Below are 20,174 nucleotides of genomic sequence, written 5' to 3' on the forward strand. Positions count from 1 at the left end.
ATAGCTTGGTATATAGAAGTGTTTACATGTCAACAATATGTAGCTTATATATTGAAAGTGTTTACATGTCAACAATGTGTAGCTTGGTATATGAAAGTGTTTACATGTCAGCAATGTGTAGCTTGGTATATGAAAGTGTTTACTTGTCAACATTGTGTAGCTTGGTATATGAAAGTGTTTACATGTCAACAATGTATAGCTTGGTATATAAAAGTGTTTACATGTCAACAATGTATAGCTTGGTATATAAAAGTGTTTAGATGTCAACCATGTATAGCATGGTATATAAAAGTGTTTACATGTCAACAATGTATAGCTTGGTATAAGAAAGTGTTTACATGTCAACAATGTGTAGCTTATATATTGAAAGTGTTTACATGTCAACAATATGTAGCTTGGTATATGCAAGTATTTACATGTCAACATTGTGTAGCTTGGTATATAAAAGTGTTTACATGTCAACAATGTGTAGCTTGGTATATGAAAGTGTTTACATGTTAACAATGTGTAGCTTGGTATATGAAAGTGTTTACATGTCAACAATGTGTAGCTTGGTATATGAAAGTGTTTACATGTCAACAATGTATAGCTTGGTATATAAAAGTGTTTACATGTCAACAATGTGTAGCTTGGTATATAAAAGTGTTTACATGTCAACAATGTGTAGCTTGGTATATGAAAGTGTTTACATGTTAACAATGTGTAGCTTGGTATATGAAAGTGTTTACATGTCAACCATGTATAGCTTGGTATATAAAAGTGTTTACATGTCAACAATGTATAGCTTGGTATATAAAAGTGTTTATATGTCAACAATGTGTAGCTTGGTGTATGAAAGTGTTTACATGTCAACAATGTGTAGCTTGGTATATGAAAGTGTTTACATGTCAACAATGTGTAGCTTGGTATATGAAAGTGTTTACATGTCAACAATGTGTAGCTTGGTATATGAAAGTGTTTACATGTTAACAATGTGTAGCTTGGTATATGAAAGTGTTTACATGTCAACAATGTGTAGCTTGGTATATGAAAGTGTTTACATGTCAACCATGTATAGCTCGGTATATGAAAGTGTTTACATGTCAACAATGTGTAGCTTGGTATATAAAAGTGTTTACATGACAACAATGTGTAGCTTGGTATATAAAAGTGTTTACATGTCAACAATGTATAGCTTGTATATAAAAGTGTTTACATGTCAACCATGTATAGCTTGATATATGAAAGTGTTTTCATGTCAACAATGTGTAGCTTGGTATATGAATGTGTTTACATGTCAACAATGTATAGCTTGTATATAAAAGTGTTTACATGTCAACCATGTATAGCTTGATATATGAAAGTGTTTACATGTCAACAATGTGTAGCTTGGTATATAAAAGTGTTTACATGTCAACCATGTATAGCTTGGTATATGAAAGTGTTTACATGTCAACAATGTATAGCTTGGTATATGAAAATGTTTACATGTCAACCATGTATAGCTAGGTATATGAAAGTGTTTACATGACAACAATGTGTAGCTTGGTATATAAAAGTGTTTACATGTCAACAATGTGTAGCTTGGTATATAAAAGTGTTTACATGTCAACAATGTATAGCTTGTATATAAAAGTGTTTACATGTCAACCATGTATAGCTTGATATATGAAAGTGTTTACATGTCAACAATGTGTAGCTTGGTATATAAAAGTGTTTACATGTCAACCATGTATTGCTTGGTATATGAAAGTGTTTACATGTCAACAATGTATAGCTTGGTATATGAAAGTGTTTACATGTCAACAATGTATAGCTTGTATATAAAAGTGTTTACATGTCAACCATGTATAGCTTGATATATGAAAGTGTTTACATGTCAACAATGTGTAGCTTGGTATATAAAAGTGTTTACATGTCAACCATGTATAGCTTGGTATATGAAAGTGTTTACATGTCAACAATGTATAGCTTGGTATATGAAAATGTTTACATGTCAACCATGTATAGCTTGGTATATGAAAGTGTTTACATGTCAACAATGTATAGCTTGGTATATAAAAGTGTTTACATGTCAACAATGTATAGCTTGGTATATGAAAGTGTTTACATGTCAACAATGTATAGCTTGGTATATGAAAGTGTTTACATGTCAACCATGTACAGCTTGGTATATGAAAGTGTTTACATGTCAACAATGTATAGCTTGTATATAAAAGTGTTTACATGTCAACCATGTATAGCTTGATATATGAAAGTGTTTACATGTCAACAATGTCTAGCTTGGTATATAAAAGTGTTTACATGTCAACCATGTATAGCTTGGTATATGAAAGTGTTTACATGTCAACAATGTATAGCTTGGTATATGAAAATGTTTACATGTCAACCATGTATAGCTTGGTATATGAAAGTGTTTACCTGTCAACAATGTATAGCTTGGTATATAAAAGTGTTTACATGTCAACAATGTGTAGCTTGGTATATGAAAGTGTTTACATGTCAACAATGTATAGCTTGGTATATAAAAGTGTTTACATGTCAACAATGTATAGCTTGGTATATAAAAGTGTTTAGATGTCAACCATGTATAGCATGGTATATAAAAGTGTTTACATGTCAACAATGTATAGCTTGGTATATAAAAGTGTTTACATGTCAACAATGTGTAGCTTGGTATATGAAAGTGTTTACATGTTAACAATGTGTAGCTTGGTATATGAAAGTGTTTACATGTGAACAATGTGTAGCTTGGTATATGAGAGTGTTTACATGTCAACAATGTATAGCTTGGTATATAAAAGTGTTTACATGTCAACAATGTGTAGCTTGGTATATAAAAGTGTTTACATGTCAACAATGTGTAGCTTGGTATATGAAAGTGTTTACATGTTAACAATGTGTAGCTTGGTATATGGAAGTGTTTACATGTCAACCATGTATAGCTTGGTATATAAAAGTGTTTACATGTCAACAATGTATAGCTTGGTATATAAAAGTGTTTATATGTCAACAATGTGTAGCTTGGTGTATGAAAGTGTTTACATGTCAACAATGTGTAGCTTGGTATATGAAAGTGTTTACATGTCAACAATGTGTAGCTTGGTATATGAAAGTGTTTACATGTCAACAATGTGTAGCTTGGCATATGAAAGTGTTTATATGTTAACAATGTGTAGCTTGGTATATGAAAGTGTTTACATGTCAGCAATGTGTAGCTTGGTATATGAAAGTGTTTACTTGTCAACCATGTATAGCTCGGTATATGAAAGTGTTTACATGTCAACAATGTGTAGCTTGGTATATAAAAGTGTTTACATGTCAACAATGTGTAGCTTGGCATATGAAAGTGTTTATATGTTAACAATGTGTAGCTTGGTATATGAAAGTGTTTACATGTCAGCAATGTGTAGCTTGGTATATGAAAGTGTTTACTTGTCAACCATGTATAGCTCGGTATATGAAAGTGTTTACATGTCAACAATGTGTAGCTTGGTATATAAAAGTGTTTACATGACAACAATGTGTAGCTTGGTATATAAAAGTGTTTACATGTCAACAATGTATAGCTTGTATATAAAAGTGATTACATGTCAACCATGTATAGCTTGGTATATGAAAGTGTTTACATGTCAACAATGTATAGCTTGGTATATGAAAGTGTTTATGTGTCAACAATGTATAGCTTGTATATAAAAGTGTTTACATGTCAACCATGTATAGCTTGATATATGAAAGTGTTTACATGTCAACAATGTGTAGCTTGGTATATAAAAGTGTTTACATGTCAACCATGTATAGATTGATATATGAAAGTGTTTACATGTCAACAATGTATAGCTTGGTATATAAAAGTGTTTATATGTCAACAATGTGTAGCTTGGTGTATGAAAGTGTTTACATGTCAACAATGTGTAGCTTGGTATATGAAAGTGTTTACATGTCAACAATGTGTAGCTTGGTATATGAAAGTGTTTACATGTCAACAATGTGTAGCTTGGCATATGAAAGTGTTTATATGTTAACAAGGTGTAGCTTTGTATATGAAAGTGTTTACATGTCAGCAATGTGTAGCTTGGTATATGAAAGTGTTTACTTGTCAACCATGTATAGCTCGGTATATGAAAGTGTTTACATGTCAACAATGTGTAGCTTGGTATATAAAAGTGTTTACATGTCAACAATGTGTAGCTTGGCATATGAAAGTGTTTATATGTTAACAATGTGTAGCTTGGTATATGAAAGTGTTTACATGTCAGCAATGTGTAGCTTGGTATATGAAAGTGTTTACTTGTCAACCATGTATAGCTCGGTATATGAAAGTGTTTACATGTCAACAATGTGTAGCTTGGTATATAAAAGTGTTTACATGACAACAATGTGTAGCTTGGTATATAAAAGTGTTTACATGTCAACAATGTATAGCTTGTATATAAAAGTGTTTACATGTCAACCATGTATAGCTTGGTATATGAAAGTGTTTACATGTCAACAATGTATAGCTTGGTATATGAAAGTGTTTATGTGTCAACAATGTATAGCTTGTATATAAAAGTGTTTACATGTCAACCATGTATAGCTTGATATATGAAAGTGTTTACATGTCAACAATGTGTAGCTTGGTATATAAAAGTGTTTACATGTCAACCATGTATAGATTGATATATGAAAGTGTTTACATGTCAACAATGTATAGCTTGGTATATGAAAGTGTTTACATGTCAACAATGTGTAGCTTGGTATATGAAAGTGTTTACATGTCAACAATGTATAGCTTGGTATATAAAAGTGTTTACATGACAACAATGTGTAGCTTGGTATATAAAAGTGTTTACATGTCAACCATGTATAGCTTGGTATATAAAAGTCTTTACATGTCAACAATGTGTAGCTTGGTATATTGAAAGTGTTTACATGTCAATAATATGTAGCTTGGTATATGCAAGTATTTACATGTCAGCAATGTGTAGCTTGGTATATGAAAGTGTTTACATGTCAACAATGTATAGCTTGGTATATAAAAGTGTTTACATGTCAACAATGTATAGCTTGGTATATGAAAGTGTTTACATGTCAACCATGTATAGCATGGTATATAAAAGTGTTTACATGTCAACAATGTATAGCTTGGTATATAACAGTGTTTACATGTCAACAATGTGTTGCTTGGTATATGAAAGTGTTTACATGTTAACAATGTGTAGCTTGGTATATGAAAGTGTTTACATGTCAACAATGTGTAGCTTGGTATATAAAAGTGTTTACATGTCAGAAATGTATAGCTTGGTATATAAAAGTGTTTACATGTCAACAATGTGTAGCTTGGTATATGAAAGTGTTTACATGTTAACAATGTGTAGCTTGGTATATGAAAGTGTTTACATGTCAACCATGTATAGCTTGGTATATAAAAGTGTTTACATGTCAACAATGCATAGCTTGGTATATAAAAGTGTTTATATGTCAACAATGTGTAGCTTGGTGTATGAAAGTGTTTACATGTCAACAATGTGTAGCTTGGTATATGAAAGTGTTTACATGTCAACACTGTGTAGCTTGGTATATGAAAGTGTTTACATGTCAACAATGTGTAGCTTGATATATGAAAGTGTTTACATGTTAACAATGTGTAGCTTGGTATATGAAAGTGTTTACATGTCAACAATGTGTAGCTTGGTATATGAAAGTGTTTACATGTCAACCATGTATAGCTTGGTATATGAAAGTGTTTACATGACAACAATGTGTAGCTTGGTATATAAAAGTGTTTACATGTCAACAATGTGTAGCTTGGTATATAAAAGTGTTTACATGTCAACAATGTATAGCTTGGTATATAAAAGTGTTTACATGTCAACAATGTATAGCTTGGTATATAAAAGTGTTTACATGTCAACAATGTATAGCTTGGTATATGAAAGTGTTTACATGTCAACAATGTATAGCTTGGTATATGAAAGTGTTTACATGTCAACCATGTACAGCTTGGTATATGAAAGTGTTTACATGTCAACAATGTATAGCTTGTATATAAAAGTGTTTACATGTCAACCATGTATAGCTTGATATATGAAAGTGTTTACATGTCAACAATGTATAGCTTGGTATATAAAAGTGTTTACATGACAACAATGTGTAGCTTGGTATATAAAAGTGTTTACATGTCAACCATGTATAGCTTGGTATATAAAAGTCTTTACATGTCATCAATGTGTAGCTTGGTATATTGAAAGTGTTTACATGTCAATAATATGTAGCTTGGTATATGCAAGTATTTACATGTCAACAATGTGTAGCTTGGTATATGAAAGTGTTTGCATGTCAACAATGTATAGCTTGGTATATAAAAGTGTTTACATGTCAACAATGTATAGCTTGGTATATGAAAATGTTTACATGTCAACCATGTATAGCTTGGTATATGAAAATGTTTACATGTCAACAATGTATAGCTTGGTATATAAAAGTGTTTACATGTCAACAATGTATAGCTTGGTATATGAAAGTGTTTACATGTCAACAATGTATAGCTTGGTATATAAAAGTGTTTACATGTCAACAATGTGTAGCTTGGTATATGAAAGTGTTTACATGTCAACCATGTATAGCTTGGTATATGAAAGTGTTTACATGTCAACAATGGGGAGATCACAGTATAAGATGGGAAGAAAGACTGCAAAGAAGGTAGGGGAAATCACTGCACCAGCTGGGAGCTCATAGTATAGGATAGAAGTCATATATGCATACAGATCAAACATAAATAAGTTTGATTGTAAAAACCTAAATTATAAATTTTTGTAGGGACTCATGACTTTCTAAAGAAACAATTTAAGGTGGAGATGCTGTTTACCTGACTGGTATTTTAATTAGTTAATTAAGAAACCAAGATGACCTCCCTTGTCCACAAAACTATATTTTCGGAAAGCTTATTGTATAAATTTTAAAATTTTGTTAGTATTTTTTTATGGACACTGTAGTTTGAAATATGCACAAAAATGTGCTTTTATGGTCAAAAGTGATTTTAAAAAATTAGCTTCTAAACCATGCTTCTGTTTCCTGTCAAAATTGGTTTATGGGTACATCTGTTTACTATAAAAAAGTGCTGTCTTAAAAACTGTCTACCAGTTGTCAATTTTGCAGGACAGCAGCTCAAATTTCACTACTTCAAGTTTATGCTTAAGTTAACACCCAGGCTAGTTGTCTGTTCGATTGTTGTAACACTGTTTAACCAATAACAATGCCCCAACGGCGTTTTGAAGATAAACACATTGTCAATCATTTGCGAAAATTTCAAAACAAAATGTCAAAGCGTCTAGGAGCTATTTTTTTAAAGTTCTGGGATGTCCACTAAAAAGAAGCTGAGGTAATTGCTAATTTGCATAACAATTCACTCAGTAAGAAGTTTGCTAATGTTCATAAATAAAATGGCTTTAACAATTTAAATGTATTATCGTTTTGTTAAAAGTTAAATATAGTGCTTAATATGAAGATCCCGTCATTCCTTTTTTTCACCATGTTCTGTTTTTATTATTTATGCACAGACTTGCTAAATCTTGCTAAGCATTCAAAAGAGATAATGTTTGCACCTGTTATCTATATTTTAAAATCGTTTTTTGAGTATGTTCCACTATTCACAATTCTACAAAATTTTAACAGTCTGTAGCCAAGACTGGTTAGATACGAAAAAGCAAAAAATAAAAAATTCACTCCCAAGTGCCCACCAACCTGCATCTCTACCTTAAGAGAATTTAAGAGCAGGTATTATGTAGACTATGTTATGTATAACAACACAGGGGGAACAAGTGTTGAAGATATCCATGCTGTTAAGTGAATGATAGTTGGATGATCTGACTTTCATATTCACAAAGTCAAGACTATCCTTAATTTGTTTATCATGAACTTAAACAAAATATCAACGAGATTAGATTAAATGCTAAAACTCATGACAGCACGTCACTTCCTATTTTGCTGAATGGTTTGGCCCTAATTAATACTTGCACTGTGGGGAAACCCTGCACTCGCTCTGTTGCAGCACATCTCGAATAGAAGTGCATACACTGTATTCACTCTATTAAAAGCACATCCCAATATAAGTGCATACATTGTATTCACTCAATTGAAAGCACATCCCAATATAAGTGCATACACTGTATTAACTCTATTAAAGCACATCTCGAATAGAAGTGTATACACTGTATTCACTCTATTAAAGCACATCCCATTATAAGTGCATCCACTGTATTCACTCTATTGAAAGCACATCTCCAATATAAGTGCATACACTGCATTCACTCTATTAAAGCAAATCTCGAATAGAAGTGCATACACTGTATTCACTCTATCAAAGCACATCTCGAAAGAAGTGCACACACTGTATTCACTCTATTAAAATCACACCCTCCAATATAAGTGCATACACTGTATTAACTATTAAAATCACATCTAGAATATAAGTGCATACACTGTATTCACTCTATTAAAGCACATCTCAAATATAAGTGCATATACTGTATTAACTATGAAAAGCACATCTCGAATATAAGTGCATACACTGTATTCACTCTATTAAAAGCACATTCCCCAATATAAGTGCATACACTGCATTCACTCTATTAAAGCACATCTCGAGCAGAAGTGCACACACTGTATTCACTTTATTAAAAGCACATCCCAATATAAGTGCATACACTGTATTGATTATGAAAAGCACATCTCCAATAGAAGTGCACACACTGTATTCACTGTATTAAAAGCACATCCCAATATAAGTGCATACACTGTATTCACTCTATTAAAGCACATCTCAAACAGAAGTGCACAAACTGTATTCACTATATTAAAAGCACATTCCCCAATATAAGTGCATACACTGTATTGATTATGAAAAGCACATCTCCAATAGAAGTGCATACACTGTATTCACTCTATTAAAGCACATCTCGAATAGAAGTGCACACACTGTATTCACTGTATTAAAAGCACATCCCAATATAAGTGCATACACTGTATTCACTCTATTGAAGCACATCTCGAATAGAAGTGCACTGTATTCACTATGAAAAGCACATCTCCAATATAAGTGCATACACTGTATTCACGCTATTAAAGCACATCTCGAATAGAAGTGCATACACTGTATTCACTCTATTAAAGCACATCCCAATATAAGTGCACACACTGTATTCACTCCATTAAAGCACATCCCAATATACTGTATTCACTCCATTAAAGCACATCTCGAATATAAGTGCATACACTGTATTCACTCCATTAAAGCACATCTCGAATATAAGTGCATACACTGTATTCACTCTATTAAAGCACATCCCCAATATAAGTGCATACACTGTATTCGCTATGAAAATCACATCTCCAATACAAGTGCATACACTGTATTCACTCCATAAAAGCACATCCCAATAGAAGTGCATACACTGTATTCACTCTATTAAAGCACATCTCGAATAGAAGTGCATACGCTGTATTCATTCTATTAAAGCACATCTCGAATTGAAGTGCATACACTGTATTCACTCTATTAAAGCACATACCAATATAAGTCCATACACTGTATTCACTCTATTGAAGCACATCCCAATAGAAGTGCATAGACTGTATCCGCTCTATTAAAGCACATCTCGAATAGAAGTGCATACACTGTTTTCACTCTATTAAAAGCACATCCCAATATAAGTGCATACATTGTATTTACTCTATTGAAAGCACATCTCCAATATAAGTGCATACACTGCATACACTCTATTAAAGCACATCTTGAATAGAAGTGCATACACTGTATTCACTCTATCAAAGCACATCTCGAATAGAAGTGCACACACTGTATTCACTCTATTAAAAGCACACCCCCAATATAAGTGCATACACTGTATTAACTATTAAAATCACATCTCGAATATAAGTGCATACACTGTATTCACTCTATTAAAGCACATGTCAAATATAAGTGCATACACTGTATTAACTATGAAAAGCACATCTCGAATATAAATGCATACACTGTATTCACTCTATTAAAAACACATCCCAATATAAGTGCATACACTGTATTCACTCTATTAAAGCACATCTCGAATAGAAGTGCACACACTTAAAAGCACATCCCAATATAAGTGCATACACTGCATTCACTCTATGAAAGCACATCTCGAACAGAAGTGCACACACTGTATTCACTCTATTAAAGCACATCTCGAATAGAAGTGCACACACTGTATTCACTGTATTAAAAGCACATCTCCAATAGAAATGCATACACTGTATTCACTCTACTAAAGCACATCTCGAATTGAAGTGCACACACTGTATTCACTGTATTAAAAGCACATCCCAATATAAGTGCATACACTGCATTCACTCTATTAAAGCTCATCTCGAACAGAAGTGTACACACTGTATTCACTCTATTAAAAGCACATTCCCCAATATATATGCATACACTGTATTGATTATGAAAAGCACATCTCCAATAGAAGTGCATACACTGTATTCACTCTATTAAAGCACATCTCGAATAGAAGTGCACACACTGTATTCACTGTATTGAAAGCACATCCCAATATAAGTGCATACACTGTATTCACTCTATTGAAGCACATCTCGAATAGAAGTGCACTGTGTTCACTATGAAAAGCACATCTCCAATATAAGTACATACACTGTATTCACTCTATTAAAACACATCTCCAATATAAGTGCATACACTGTATTCACTCTATTAAAGCTCATCTCGAACAGAAGTGCACACACTGTATTCACTCTATTAAAAGCACATTCCCCAATATATATGCAAACACTGTATTGATTATGAAAAGCACATCTCCAATAGAAGTGCATACACTGTATTCACTCTATTAAAGCACATCTCGAATAGAAGTGCACACACTGTATTCACTGTATTAAAAGCACATCCCAATATAAGTGCATACACTGTATTCACTCTATTGAAGCACATCTCGAATAGAAGTGCAGTGTTAACTATGAAAAGCACATCTCCAATATAAGTACATACACTGTATTCACTCTATTAAAGCACATCCCAATATAAGTGCACACACTGTATTCACTCCATTAAAGCACATCCCAATATACTGTATTCACTCTAATAAAACACATCTCCAATAGAAGTGCACACACTGTATTCACTGTATTAAAAGCACATCCCAATATAAGTGCATACACTGTATTCACTCTATTAAAGCACATCTCGAATAGAAGTGCATACACTCTATTAAAGCACATCCCAATATAAGTGCACACACTGTATTCACTCCATTAAAGCACATCCCAATATACTGTATTCACTCCATTAAAGCACATCTCGAATATAAGTGCATACACTGTATTCACTCCATTAAAGCACATCTCGAATATAAGTGCATACACTGTATTCACTCTATTAAAGCACATCCCCAATATAAGTGCATACACTGTATTCACTCTATTAAAGCACATCTCCAATAGAAGTGCATACACAGTATTCACTCCATTAAAGAACATCCCAATAGAAGTGCATACACTGTATTCACTCTATTAAAACATCTCTCGAATAGAAGTGCATACACTGTATTCACTCTATTAAAGCAAATACCAATATAAGTCCATACACTGTATTCACTCTATTGACGCACATCCCAATAGAAGTGCATAGACTGTATCCGCTCTATTAAAGCACATCTCGAATAAAAGTGCATACACTGTTTTCACTCTATTAAAAGCACATCCCAATATAAGTGCATACATTGTATTCACTCTTTGAAAGCACATCCCAATATAAGTGCATACATTGTATTCACTTTATTGAAAGCACATCCCAATATAAGTGCATACACTGTATTAACTCTATTAAAGCACATCCCATTATAAGTGCATACACTGTATTCACTCTATTGAAAGCACATCTCCAATATAAGTGCATACACTGCATTCACTCTATTAAAGCACATCTCGAATATAAGTGCATACACTGTATTAACTATGAAAAGCACATCTCGAATATAAGTGCATACACTGTATTCACTCTATTAAAGCACATCTCGAATAGAAGTGCACACACTATATTCACTCTATTAAAGCACATCTCGAATAGAAGTGCACACACTATATTCACTCTATTAAAAGCACATTCCCCAATATAAGTGCATACACTGTATTGATTATGAAAAGCACATCTCCAATATAAGTGCATACACTGTATTCACTCTATTAAAACACATATCCAATATAAGTGCATACACTGTATTCACTCTATTAAAGCACATCTCGAATAGAAGTGCATACACTGTATTCACTCTATTAAAGCACATCCCAATATAAGTGCACACACTGTATTCACTCCATTAAAGCACATCCCAATAAACTGTATTCACTCCATTAAAGCACATCTCGAATATAAGTGCATACACTGTATTCACTCCATTAAAGCACATCTCGAATATAAGTGCATATACTGCATTCTTGAATAGAAGTGCACACACTGTATTCACTCTATTAAAAGCACATCCTAATATAAGTGCATACACTGTATTCACTCTATTAAAGCACATCTCGAATAGAAGTGCACACACTGTATTCACTATTAAAAGCACATCCCAATATAAGTGCATACACTGTATTCACTCTATTAAAGCACATCTCCAATATAAGTGCATACACAGCATTCACTCTATTAAAGCACATCTTCAATAGAAGTGCATACACTGTATTCACTCCATTAAAGCACATCTCGAATAGAAGTGCACACACTGTATTCACTCTATTAAAAACACATCCCAATATAAGTGCATACACTGCATTCACTCTATTAAAGCACATCTCGAACAGAAGTGCACACACTGTATTCACTCTATTAAAAGCACATCCCAATATAAGTGCATACACTGTATTGATTATGAAAAGCACATCTCCAATAGAAGTGCATACACTGTATTCACTCTATTAAAGCACATCTCGAATAGAAGTGCACACACTGTATTCACTGTATTAAAAGCACATCTCCAATAGAAATGCATACACTGTATTCACTCTATTAAAGCACATCTCGAATAGAAGTGCACACACTGTATTCACTCTATTAAAAGCACATCCTAATATAAGTGCATACACTGTATTCACTCTATTAAAGCACATCTTGAATAGAAGTCCATACACTGTATTTACTCTATTAAAGCACATCTCGAATAGAAGTGCACACACTGTATTCACTATTAAAAGCACATCCCAATATAAGTGCATACACTGTATTCACTCTATTAAAGCACATCTCCAATATAAGTGCATACACTGCATTCACTCTATTAAAGCACATCATGAATAGAAGTGCATACACTGTATTCACTCCATTAAAGCACATCTCGAATAGAAGTGCACACACTGTATTCACTCTATTAAAAACACATCCCAATATAAGTGCATACACTGCATTCACTCTATTAAAGCACATCTCGAACAGAAGTGCACACACTGTATTCACTGTATTAAAAGCACATCCCAATATAAGTGCATACACTGCATTCACTCTATTAAAGCTCATTTCGAACAGAAGTGCACACACTGTATTCACTCTATTAAAATCACATCCCGATATAAGTGCATACACTGTATTGATTATGAAAAGCACATCTCCAATAGAAGTGCATACACTGTATTCACTCTATTAAAGCACATCTCGAATAGAAGTGCACACACTGTATTCACTGTATTAAAAGCACATCTCCAATAGAAATGCATACACTGTATTCACTCTATTAAATCACATCTCGAATAGAAGTGCACACACTGTATTCACTGTATTAAAAGCACATCCCAATATAAGTGCATACACTGTATTCACTCTATTGAAGCACATCTCGAATAGAAGTGCACTGTATTCACTATGAAAAGCACATCTCCAATATAAGTACATACACTGTATTCACTCTATTAAAACACATCTCGAATAGAAGTGCATACACTGTATTCACTCTATTAAAGCACATCTCGAATAGAAGTGCATACACTGTATTCACTCTATTAAAGCACATCCCAATATAAGTGCACACACTGTATTCACTCCATTAAAGCACATCCCAATATACTGTATTCACTCCATTAAAGCACATCTCGAATATAAGTGCATACACTGTATTCACTCCAATAAAGCACATCTCGAATATAAGTGCATACACTGTATTCACTCTATTAAAGCACATCCCCAATATAAGTGCATACACTGTATTCACTATGAAAAGCACATCTCGAATAGAAGTGCATACACTGTATTCACTCTATTAAAGCACCTCTCGAATAGAAGTGCATACACTGTATTCACTCTATTAAAGCAAATACCAATACAAGACCATACACTGTATTCACTCTATTGAAGCACATACGAATAGAAGTGCATAGACTGTATCCACTCTATTAAAGCACATCTCGAATAGAAGTGCATACACTGTTTTCACTCTATTAAAAGCACATCCCAATATAAGTGCATACATTGTATTCACTCTATTGAAAGCACATCCCAATATAAGTGCATACATTGTATTCACTTTATTGAAAGCACATCCCAATATAAGTGCATACACTGTATTAACTCTATTAAAGCACATCCCATTATAAGTGCATACACTGTATTCACTCTATTGAAAGCACATCTCCAATATAAGTGCATACACTGCATTCACTCTATTAAAGCACATCTCGAATATAAGTGCATACACTGTATTAACTATGAAAAGCACATCTCGAATATAAGTGCATACACTGTATTCACTCTATTAAAGCACATCTCCAATATAAGTGCATACACAGCATTCACTCTATTAAAGCACATCTTCAATAGAAGTGCATACACTGTATTCACTCCATTAAAGCACATCTCGAATAGAAGTGCACACACTGTATTCACTCTATTAAAAACACATCCCAATATAAGTGCATACACTGCATTCACTCTATTAAAGCACATCTCGAACAGAAGTGCACACACTGTATTCACTCTATTAAAAGCACATCCCAATATAAGTGCATACACTGTATTGATTATGAAAAGCACATCTCCAATAGAAGTGCATACACTGTATTCACTCTATTAAAGCACATCTCGAATAGAAGTGCACACACTGTATTCACTGTATTAAAAGCACATCTCCAATAGAAATGCATACACTGTATTCACTCTATTAAAGCACATCTCGAATAGAAGTGCACACACTGTATTCACTCTATTAAAAGCACATCCTAATATAAGTGCATACACTGTATTCACTCTATTAAAGCACATCTTGAATAGAAGTCCATACACTGTATTTACTCTATTAAAGCACATCTCGAATAGAAGTGCACACACTGTATTCACTATTAAAAGCACATCCCAATATAAGTGCGTACACTGTATTCACTCTATTAAAGCACATCTCCAATATAAGTGCATACACTGCATTCACTCTATTAAAGCACATCATGAATAGAAGTGCATACACTGTATTCACTCCATTAAAGCACATCTCGAATAGAAGTGCACACACTGTATTCACTCTATTAAAAACACATCCCAATATAAGTGCATACACTGCATTCACTCTATTAAAGCACATCTCGAACAGAAGTGCACACACTGTATTCACTGTATTAAAAGCACATCCCAATATAAGTGCATACACTGCATTCACTCTATTAAAGCTCATCTCGAACAGAAGTGCACACACTGTATTCACTCTATTAAAATCACATCCCGATATAAGTGCATACACTGTATTGATTATGAAAAGCACATCTCCAATAGAAGTGCATACACTGTATTCACTCTATTAAAGCACATCTCGAATAGAAGTGCACACACTGTATTCACTGTATTAAAAGCACATCTCCAATAGAAATGCATACACTGTATTCACTCTATTAAATCACATCTCGAATAGAAGTGCACACACTGTATTCACTGTATTAAAAGCACATCCCAATATAAGTGCATACACTGTATTCACTCTATTGAAGCACATCTCGAATAGAAGTGCACTGTATTCACTATGAAAAGCACATCTCCAATATAAGTACATACACTGTATTCACTCTATTAAAACACATCTCGAATAGAAGTGCATACACTGTATTCACTCTATTAAAGCACATCTCGAATAGAAGTGCATACACTGTATTCACTCTATTAAAGCACATCCCAATATAAGTGCACACACTGTATTCACTCCATTAAAGCACATCCCAATATACTGTATTCACTCCATTAAAGCACATCTCGAATATAAGTGCATACACTGTATTCACTCCATTAAAGCACATCTCGAATATAAGTGCATACACTGTATTCACTCTATTAAAGCACATCCCCAATATAAGTGCATACACTGTATTCACTATGAAAAGCACATCTCGAATAGAAGTGCATACACTGTATTCACTCTATTAAAGCACCTCTCGAATAGAAGTGCATACACTGTATTCACTCTATTAAAGCAAATACCAATACAAGACCATACACTGTATTCACTCTATTGAAGCACATACGAATAGAAGTGCATAGACTGTATCCACTCTATTAAAGCACATCTCGAATAGAAGTGCATACACTGTTTTCACTCTATTAAAAGCACATCCCAATATAAGTGCATACATTGTATTCACTCTATTGAAAGCACATCCCAATATAAGTGCATACATTGTATTCACTTTATTGAAAGCACATCGCAATATAAGTGCATACACTGTATTAACTCTATTAAAGCACATCCCATTATAAGTGCATACACTGTATTCACTCTATTGAAAGCACATCTCCAATATAAGTGCATACACTGCATTCACTCTATTAAAGCACATCTCGAATATAAGTGCATACACTGTATTAACTATGAAAAGCACATCTCGAATATAAGTGCATACACTGTATTCACTCTATTAAAGCACATCTCCAATATAAGTGCATACACTGTATTCACTCTGTTAAAGCACATCTCGAATAGAAGTGCACACACTGTTTTCACTCTATTAAAAGCACATCCCAATATAAGTGCATACATTGTATTTACTCTATTGAAAGCACATCTCCAATATAAGTGCATACACTGCATACACTCTATTAAAGCACATCTTGAATAGAAGTGCATACACTGTATTCACTCTATCAAAGCACATCTCGAATAGAAGTGCACACACTGTATTCACTCTATTAAAAGCACACCCCCAATATAAGTGCATACACTGTATTAACTATTAAAATCACATCTCGAATATAAGTGCATACACTGTATTCACTCTATTAAAGCACATCTCAAATATAAGTGCATACACTGTATTAACTATGAAAAGCACATCTCGAATATAAATGCATACACTGTATTCACTCTATTAAAACACATCCCAATATAAGTGCATACACTGTATTCACTCTATTAAAGCACATCTCGAATAGAAGTGCACACACTTAAAAGCACATCCCAATATAAGTGCATACACTGCATTCACTCTATGAAAGCACATCTCGAACAGAAGTGCACACACTGTATTCACTCTAATAAAGCTCATCTCGAATAGAAGTGCACACACTGTATTCACTGTATTAAAAGCACATCTCCAATAGAAATGCATACACTGTATTCACTCTATTAAAGCACATCTCGAATTGAAGTGCACACACTGTATTCACTGTATTAAAAGCACATCCCAATATAAGTGCATACACTGCATTCACTCTATTAAAGCTCATCTCGAACAGAAGTGTACACACTGTATTCACTCTATTAAAAGCACATTCCCCAATATATATGCATACACTGTATTGATTATGAAAAGCACATCTCCAATAGAAGTGCATACACTGTATTCACTCTATTAAAGCACATCTCGAATAGAAGTGCACACACTGTATTCACTGTATTGAAAGCACATCCCAATATAAGTGCATACACTGTATTCACTCTATTGAAGCACATCTCGAATAGAAGTGCACTGTGTTCACTATGAAAAGCACATCGCCAATATAAGTACATACACAGTATTCACTCTATTAAAACACATCTCCAATATATGTGCATACACTGTATTCACTCTATTAAAGCACATCTCGAATTGAAGTGCATACACTGTATTCACTCTATTAAAGCACATGCCAATATAAGTGCACACACTGTATTCACTCCATTAAAGCACATCCCAATATACTGTATTCACTCCATTAAACCACATCTCGAATATAAGTGCATACACTGTATTCACTCCATTAAAGCACATCTCGAATATAAGTGCATATACTGCATTCACTCTATTAAAGCACATCCCCAATATAAGTGCATACACTGTATTCACTATGAAAAGCACATCTCCAATAGAAGTGCATACACTGTATTCACTCCATTAAAGCACATCCCAATAAAAGTGCATACACTGTATTCACTCTATTAAAGCACATCTCGAATAGAAGTGCATACGCTGTATTCACTCTATTAAAGCACATCTCGAATAGAAGTGCACACACTGTATTCACACTATTAAAAGCACATCCCAATAGAAGTGCATACACTGCATTCACTCTATTAAAGCACATCTTGAATAGAAGTGCACACACTGTATTCACTATTAAAAGCACATCCCAATATAAGTGCATACACTGTATTCACTCTATTAAAGCACATCTCCAATATAAGTGCATACACTGCATTCACTCTATTAAAGCACATCTTGAATAGAAGTGCATACACTGTATTCACTCCATTAAAGCACATCTCGAATAGAAGTACACACACTGTATTCACTCTATTAAAAACACATCCTAATATAAGTGCATACACTGTATTCACTCTATTAAAGCACATCTCGAATAGAAGTGCACACACTTAAAAGCACATCCCAATATAAGTGCATACACTGCATTCACTCTATTAAAGCACATCTCGAACAGAAGTGCACACACTGTATTCACTCTATTAAAAGCACATCCCAATATAAGTGCATACACTATTTTGATTATGAAAAGCACATCTCCAATAGAAGTGCACACACTGTATTCACTGTATTAAAAGCACATCTCCAATAGAAATGCATACACTGTATTCACTCTATCAAAGCACATCTCCAATAGAAGTGCACACACTGTATTCACTCTATTAAAAGCACATCCTAATATAAGTGCATACACTGTATTCACTCTATTAAAGCACATCTTGAATAGAAGTCCATACACTGTATTTACTCTATTAAAGCACATCTCGAATAGAAGTGCACACACTGTATTCACTATTAAAAGCACATCCCAATATAAGTGCGTACACTGTATTCACTCTATTAAAGCACATCTCCAATATAAGTGCATACACTGCATTCACTCTATTAAAGCACATCATGAATAGAAGTGCATACACTGTATTCACTCCATTAAAGCACATCTCGAATAGAAGTGCACACACTGTATTCACTCTATTAAAAACACATCCCAATATAAGTGCATACACTGCATTCACTCTATTAAAGCACATCTCGAACAGAAGTGCACACACTGTATTCACTGTATTAAAAGCACATCCCAATATAAGTGCATACACTGCATTCACTCTATTAAAGCTCATCTCGAACAGAAGTGCACACACTGTATTCACTCTATTAAAATCACATCCCGATATAAGTGCATACACTGTATTGATTATGAAAAGCACATCTCCAATAGAAGTGCATACACTGTATTCACTCTATTAAAGCACATCTCGAATAGAAGTGCACACACTGTATTCACTGTATTAAAAGCACATCTCCAATAGAAATGCATACACTGTATTCACTCTATTAAATCACATCTCGAATAGAAGTGCACACACTGTATTCACTGTATTAAAAGCACATCCCAATATAAGTGCATACACTGTATTCACTCTATTGAAGCACATCTCGAATAGAAGTGCACTGTATTCACTATGAAAAGCACATCTCCAATATAAGTACATACACTGTATTCACTCTATTAAAACACATCTCGAATAGAAGTGCATACACTGTATTCACTCTATTAAAGCACATCTCGAATAGAAGTGCATACACTGTATTCACTCTATTAAAGCACATCCCAATATAAGTGCACACACTGTATTCACTCCATTAAAGCACATCCCAATATACTGTATTCACTCCATTAAAGCACATCTCGAATATAAGTGCATACACTGTATTCACTCCATTAAAGCACATCTCGA

Source organism: Saccoglossus kowalevskii, chromosome 18 (assembly GCF_978046115.1).
Source record: "Saccoglossus kowalevskii chromosome 18, keSacKowa6.1, whole genome shotgun sequence".
NCBI lineage: Eukaryota > Metazoa > Hemichordata > Enteropneusta > Harrimaniidae > Saccoglossus > Saccoglossus kowalevskii.